This window comes from Phalacrocorax aristotelis, chromosome 18 (genome assembly GCF_949628215.1).
Source record: "Phalacrocorax aristotelis chromosome 18, bGulAri2.1, whole genome shotgun sequence".
In the NCBI taxonomy this organism is placed as follows: Eukaryota; Metazoa; Chordata; class Aves; order Suliformes; family Phalacrocoracidae; genus Phalacrocorax; species Phalacrocorax aristotelis.
The window spans coordinates 4,424,473-4,430,619 of record NC_134293.1 but is presented as its reverse complement, the minus strand read 5'-3'; the positions used below and the strand labels follow the sequence as shown (position 1 = coordinate 4,430,619).

General features: G+C 53.1%; 1 long non-coding RNA gene across 2 annotated transcripts; it reads right to left on the bottom strand.

Annotated features, from left to right (window-relative positions):
• Nucleotides 1-3,571: 3,571 nt before the first annotated feature.
• Nucleotides 3,572-5,792, bottom strand: LOC142065993 (uncharacterized). Of its 2 annotated transcripts, XR_012663591.1 has the most exons (4): nucleotides 5,649-5,792; nucleotides 5,330-5,399; nucleotides 4,700-4,800; nucleotides 3,572-4,534 (listed from the first exon to the last, which is right to left on the bottom strand). It is a non-coding gene; the product is annotated as an uncharacterized LOC142065993 (long non-coding RNA). The 2 variants fall into 2 exon arrangements; XR_012663590.1 differs by lacking the exon at nucleotides 5,330-5,399 and having other exon boundaries at nucleotides 5,649-5,789.
• Between the last annotated feature and the right edge of the window lie 355 nt (nucleotides 5,793-6,147).

Below are 6,147 nucleotides of genomic sequence, written 5' to 3'. Positions count from 1 at the left end.
CTGGGGCCATGCATAGGTGGCACTGGTGGCCATGGTCAGGATGCGGCTTTGGGGTCTATTCTCTGCTCAGACCCCCACAGAGGGAAGGGCTGGGGAAATCCTTGGGGTTTTCTTTCTTTGGGATTTTTTCTTTTTTTTCTTAATTTTCATAGCTGATAACATTTTTAGGAGTCTGATTTAGCAACTGGAGGGTCAGATTATACCCATGGAAGTGATGAAGGTGAGGAAACTGTTTCACCTCCATCCATCCTGCTGCCGAACCTGCCCCAGGCCGCCCCACTCAGCCCTCCCGTCCTGCATCACCCTTAGGACAAGACACGTCTGCTGCTCTACACGGGTCGCACCCGGTTCCCGCAGATCCAGATTAGAGGATATTCAATATATTGATGTACGAGAGAAAGCTCCGGCCAAGTGACCTGCGCCCCTGCATCCCGCCGCCTTTAACCCTTCAGCTTCTGCCCAGAGCTCACCGGCAGGACTCTCTACCTCCAGCCTCTCCTGCCACCCAGCGAAGCTGTCACCGGGGCCGGGGATGTCCAGCCACGTCGCCCACCTGCACGTCTGGCTGAGCGCCTGTTTGCTAAGCCGCTGTATCAGCCCGGGCTCCCTGCACGCTGTGGCAGCTCGGACAGAGCGAGACCCAGGGAATGGCTGATCATGAACCATTCCCCACCATCACCACAGCATTCAAAGCACCTTGTGAACATGGAGCCTCTCTCCTGCCATAACCAACGTTCCCCAGCCCCCGCCGGGCCCCACTGTGTCCCCACGGCAAGCTCGCAGCCCTGTCAGGGCAGACCTACACCGAGCCACCATTGCAAGGGAACGAAGCCAAAGCAACGGCCCGATGCACTAACGCTGCAAACTGAGCTCCAGCGCAAGGGTGCGATGGGATGAGTCGGGATCAGGGTCTGCCCCATGCTGCTGCGTGCCGGCCCCCCACATCCCATGGGGTCTCGTGCTTGCTAGGCTCCCCCCAAGTGATGCTGGTGTACCGGGACACAGCCATCCACAGGGCACAGGCACACAGGAGCTGCTCCACAGCCAACCCTCTGCTCACACTGACCGGCAGCAGAGGCTGGGACCAGCAAAAGCCCCCCACCCCCCACCTTAGCCCCACCAGGGCAGCTGCATTTGGCCCACAAGGCACCCGCTGCTGCCTCCCGAGCACCCAGCAAGCTGGAGGAGAGGCTGGAAGCCAGTGGCTCGGCCCACAGCCCTTACCACAGCGGTGCTGGCACTGAAAATGAAGGTCAGGCTTATGAAAAAGAAGAGTAGAGGAAGGGGAAAAGCAATGAAGGAAGCTGTACAGTCCTACCTGTCCCTTAGGAAGAGGCTCAGCACACAGATCATCCCTACCGCCTATTAAGAGCAAAAAAAAAAACCACTCCAGGCTATGCATTTCCTAACTGTTCCAGGGCTCAGCATGTCCAGCGCGGGGACTGCAGCCTCTCGCTTCCCTGGGAGGAGGCTGCTGCTGCGTGAGCGGACAAGGGAAGGAGAGGAGAAAGGAAAAGTGGGAAAAAAAAAATAATCAAGGAGTAGTCAAAAAGTGTATTAGAAGCAAATTTGGAAAGAAATCAATGGCATGTAATTAGATTTGATTTTTCTTCACGTTTTGTTTGGCTGGGGGTTATGTATAGACTCTCTCTATGAGCGGAGCAGAGAGATTAAAGCGCGGAGAACAGGTGCTGGATCACGAGCCGGTGGTCACCAAAGCATGACAGCTCCATCACCGCTGTCAGGAGGCACAGCAAAATAAACATATAAATAAATAAAGGGGAAACCATGCAGGGAGGAGATGGGCATTTGGTTATTTACTATTTTAGCTGCTGCTCCCCAGACCTGCACACACAAACCATCCTGTCAGCAGGAAAGAGGCTGTGCAGGGACTGGGGCTGTGCCGAATGCCTGCCTGCTGCCCCGGCCCCGCTCGGCCCCACCCCGGGGGCTAAAGCCCTCCCGGCACCATGGGGGACCCAGATGAGTCCTGCCCTATACAGAGAGGCACACACAACCATAGCGATGTCCCAAAAACTGCATGAAGGGACTCCTGTGTCCCCACTGGCAGGGATGCTCCTACACCCCCCCAACCCGCCACTGTCCTGCCCCAAACAGCAGCGCAAGCCCAACGCGGGTGCGTGGTCACTGGGAATAGAGGAAAGAGACCGCTTGTGCCAAGCCATCCCGCATCGCCAGACAGCATCGGTACGTGCCTTGAAAACCACAGGTGTTTCTGTTTGAGGTTCTAGTTCTCCTCCTCGAGACGGGCGCAATCTATATGGTGCTTGGAAAGCAAAGCCAAATCCCTGCCCACCGTGACACGGGCTGCGTGCGGGGATGCCGGTGCACATCGCTAGTCTTCTAGGTAAATACAAGCAAACACGAGGCTGAAAAACATCCCTCCCGCACACCATGGCATGGTTTGATAAACCGGGACTGACGGCGAATCTCAGCCCTCCGCACAACCAGCAGCACTAGGAAAATAACTCCATTGGTGTTTTTTTTATTAAACCTGCTTCCTAAGGACTCTTTCCACAGCTGGAAAATCCAACTCCACACAACAACGTTTTCTAGCCAAAACTTGGGAACCAGGCGCAGTCTGTAGGGAAAGAAGATGAGGACTGTTGAGGGACCTGGAGAGCTCTGGTGGGAACACGTGTGCAGCCACGTATGTCACTCACGCAGAGGCTTGGATGAATTGTGTGTGTATACACACATATATACATATATATACACACATATATCCCCTGCACAACTTTCAGTCTTGAGTTGCCAACTGTCACTCCTCATCCTCCAAAGCTGTGGGTTATTTTTTTTTTACCCTTTAACCTTGAAAATTAACCTAAAACACAGGGCACTGTACACATGACTTACTCAAATAAATTGCATCCTTAATTATGAACACCCTCCGTTCCTCTGTGCTCCAGGCCACGCTGCCCCAGCGGACACCCCCCGCATGATGAGTGGTTATTGAACACGCGAACAACAATCAACACTAATTAAATACTCAGCTGTTGAGAGGAGACAATGTTTATCAAAAAATGCAAGAGGAGGGGAGTGCGTCTTCTGTTTTCTATAATTAGTTAGCAATATTCCCCAGGCGGTCTTGGAAATCGAACTCGGGTTTGTTCACATCTGTTTGGCACAGGCAGACAAAGGCCACCGTGGCCCCGGCCCCTCTATCCCCGCCCAGACTTACACCCCAGCGCGGCACCTGCACCGTGCCACCGCAGCATCCCCAGCCGGCGGAGGAAGGCCACCTGCCCTCCTCATCACCTCCGTGGGTGTCACCGATGGGGATTAGGACGTTCAAGGGGGAAAAGCCACTGGAGCGACTGTCAGCTGCGGAGATCCTGTCCTAGGCAGCTACTGGGACTTGGGCAGGCGGAGGCGTCCCAGCACCATGGGGTCCCCGTCCCCCACAGCCAACCCCACAAACCCGGGAGCTGCCGGGGGCTCTGAGAGGTTGGAAAGGGAAGGGTGAGGGCACAAGGTGTGTACATCTTCCCTCACACCCCTTCAAAAACGAAATCCTCATCAGCAGGAAATAATTTGAATGCAAATTTATACCTTTTAAATTATTTAATTCTTTAGTGGTTTTCAGCCAAGGAAGGAGCAGGAAAAGGCTGTTAATTTCCCTCTGTCTCACATTATTCCCAGCTTAAAGATCTACTTAGCAGCAGAGGGCAAGAGTTAAAGTTTCCCTGAAGGAGAGGAAGTAAGGCGATTAGTGATTGCCAGGGTTTGAATACTGAAGCCTGGGAAGGCCTCCAGATAAGAAAACACTGGTTTCATAGTTTGTACATGAATGAAGAACAACAGGAACAAGAAAAACTCTCCGTCACACTCTGCGCTCTGATATTTATCCAGGAGCTGCTGAGCAGTCCCTGTCCTGCAGACCCACATTAATATTGCCCATCTTCCTACCCCACTGCTGATAGTATGGACACCCTTGTAATGAAACCGGGTTTGCTAAAAAAAAACCAAACCAAACTACTTCAGGAAATGCTCTGAAGTTACTCCGCTGGGAGGCTGCAAGCATTTGCATACACTCCTATAGAAACTGCTAGAGCTATACAACACGTGTACTAGTATCACTCCAGGCATCCCCCTGCATGCGGGCACTGCGACACTCTGCATCCAGACAGACACGAGTGCCTTTCTGAAGTCTATTCCTCTACATTATCAGTTCGTCTTTCCAAATACTGTACGTAATTCAATGTTAACAAACATTCTCTGCACAGCTTCATCCCCAGCCCAACCCTGCAGCGAGGCAGGGCAGCCGCATCCCCCGTGCCGGGAGAACGCTTGGGTGATGCTCGGCTGCCTGTCCAGCGGGAGCACGAGCCCTGGGGACGCCCCTGCCCGCTCCCTGCCAGCAGCCGTTGCTTCCCAGCCTCGGCCCCACTCGCCACTTCGATCCGTCGATACTCGGCGCAGTCGCCGGGAAGGGCAGGCAGGGCCCCAGCCCCAGCCCCGATCGATAGGCAGCAGCCGCCGGCCCCGTGGCTGCTGCACTTGTTGAGCAAGGCTGTGGTGGAAGAAAAAGAAACCACATTTAATACATTCCTCCTCCATACAAAGCCAAACCCAAACGTGTAGGATCAAGCAAGAGGGCAGCAACATCTTTTAGTGTCTTGCAGAGGCTGAATAATGGCATCAAAAGCAAGTGCTGGGAGCCGGGGAAGAGCAGCACCTCGGGGTGGGAGCCCATCCTGCAGCGCATCCCTATCATCGCTCTTGGCCTTCATCCGTTGTGTCTGACACTGCTAATGAAAGCTTTGGTAGTACAATATGCTGGGGAAAGAAAAAAAAAAGATTAAAGTTCAGCATGGCTCGGTGGTTCTGCTGAGCTCCCAGTCCTGCGTACGTGCCGGTGACAAGGGCTTCGCCCCCTCTTCTCAGCCCCTCTTGCTCTAATCTTCAAGAGCAAAAGCTCACTGGGAATCAGCACGTGGCTGCTGCTGGCAAGTTTGGAGGTTACAATAAACAGCAAATGATACTTTCATAGTACTTTTCATCCCAGGGATCTCAAACCACTTTCGTTAAGACCAGAAATTAATCCATACTGCCTCCCTACTAGACAGAGAAGGACTGGTACACTCCGCTCATAGATGGGACATCGCTGTGGATGGGGAAAGGGAGCTGGCACCAGTGCCACGAGCTGGGATGAGCCAGGACTCCGGCAGAGCCGAAGCTGCCACCATTGCGGATGCACTTTCCAACTCACTCAGCTCACGGCATCAGCACTACGCGTTTATATAACCAGACTCCTAAATCAGTACATTGCCCCTATACTCCACTGTGATCTACCCTAAATACCTACAATATTTCTGGTAGTAAACAATCTCTGAGACTCATTTCTTAGAGCAGCAGCAGATGGTCAAGAGCATTTCCTGAAATTGAATATTATAATGAATTTAGGATCAAAAAAATTTACATAATAATCTGTTTTAGATTCTGATAGTGAAGAAACCTACACAGAAACTGCTTCTTTTCAGCTATTTGAATTAAAGTATAAATCTTCAAGTACTTTAATTATAAACAAACTCTTTGCTATTCCAGATCCATGAAAGAAATTGAAAAATTAACTACCCAGTGAGGCTCAAGGCCACATGTCGGGCTTAATTCATCCGCAAGTTTACCTCTCGTGACCCAGCGGCTGGGCTCACTCGATGGCAGCTGCAGTGGGATGCTCGGGGGCCGTGCGGCCCTGCTCAGTCAGGATCGTGCCTGCTGCGCCTGGGTTGACCTGAGATTTGGCTGATCCTGTTGATCCTCATCAAACTGCACGGCCAGCATGGCCCCACACCAGCTCGGCTTGGACTGGAAACCTGCAGAGCTGCCCAGGGAAGGCAAGAGCTCTTGGAGCGGGGTGGTATTACAGCCTTTGAGCACATCGCCACAGGGGGTCTCGGGTCTGCACCCACAGCCAGGGATGGGGACGGAGATGGGGATGGGTGGGGTGGAATGAGCCAGGAGGGATGGGATGGAATGGGATGGCGTGGGATGATAAAGGAGAGGACAAGACCACAGCACCCTGGGGATTAGCCATTCCCAGATCCTGGGGGAGGAAGGTCCTCCAGAACAGGCACAAAGCCCCAGTCACACACTGTCGCTGGGAACTGGGTCCCACCGTGCCTC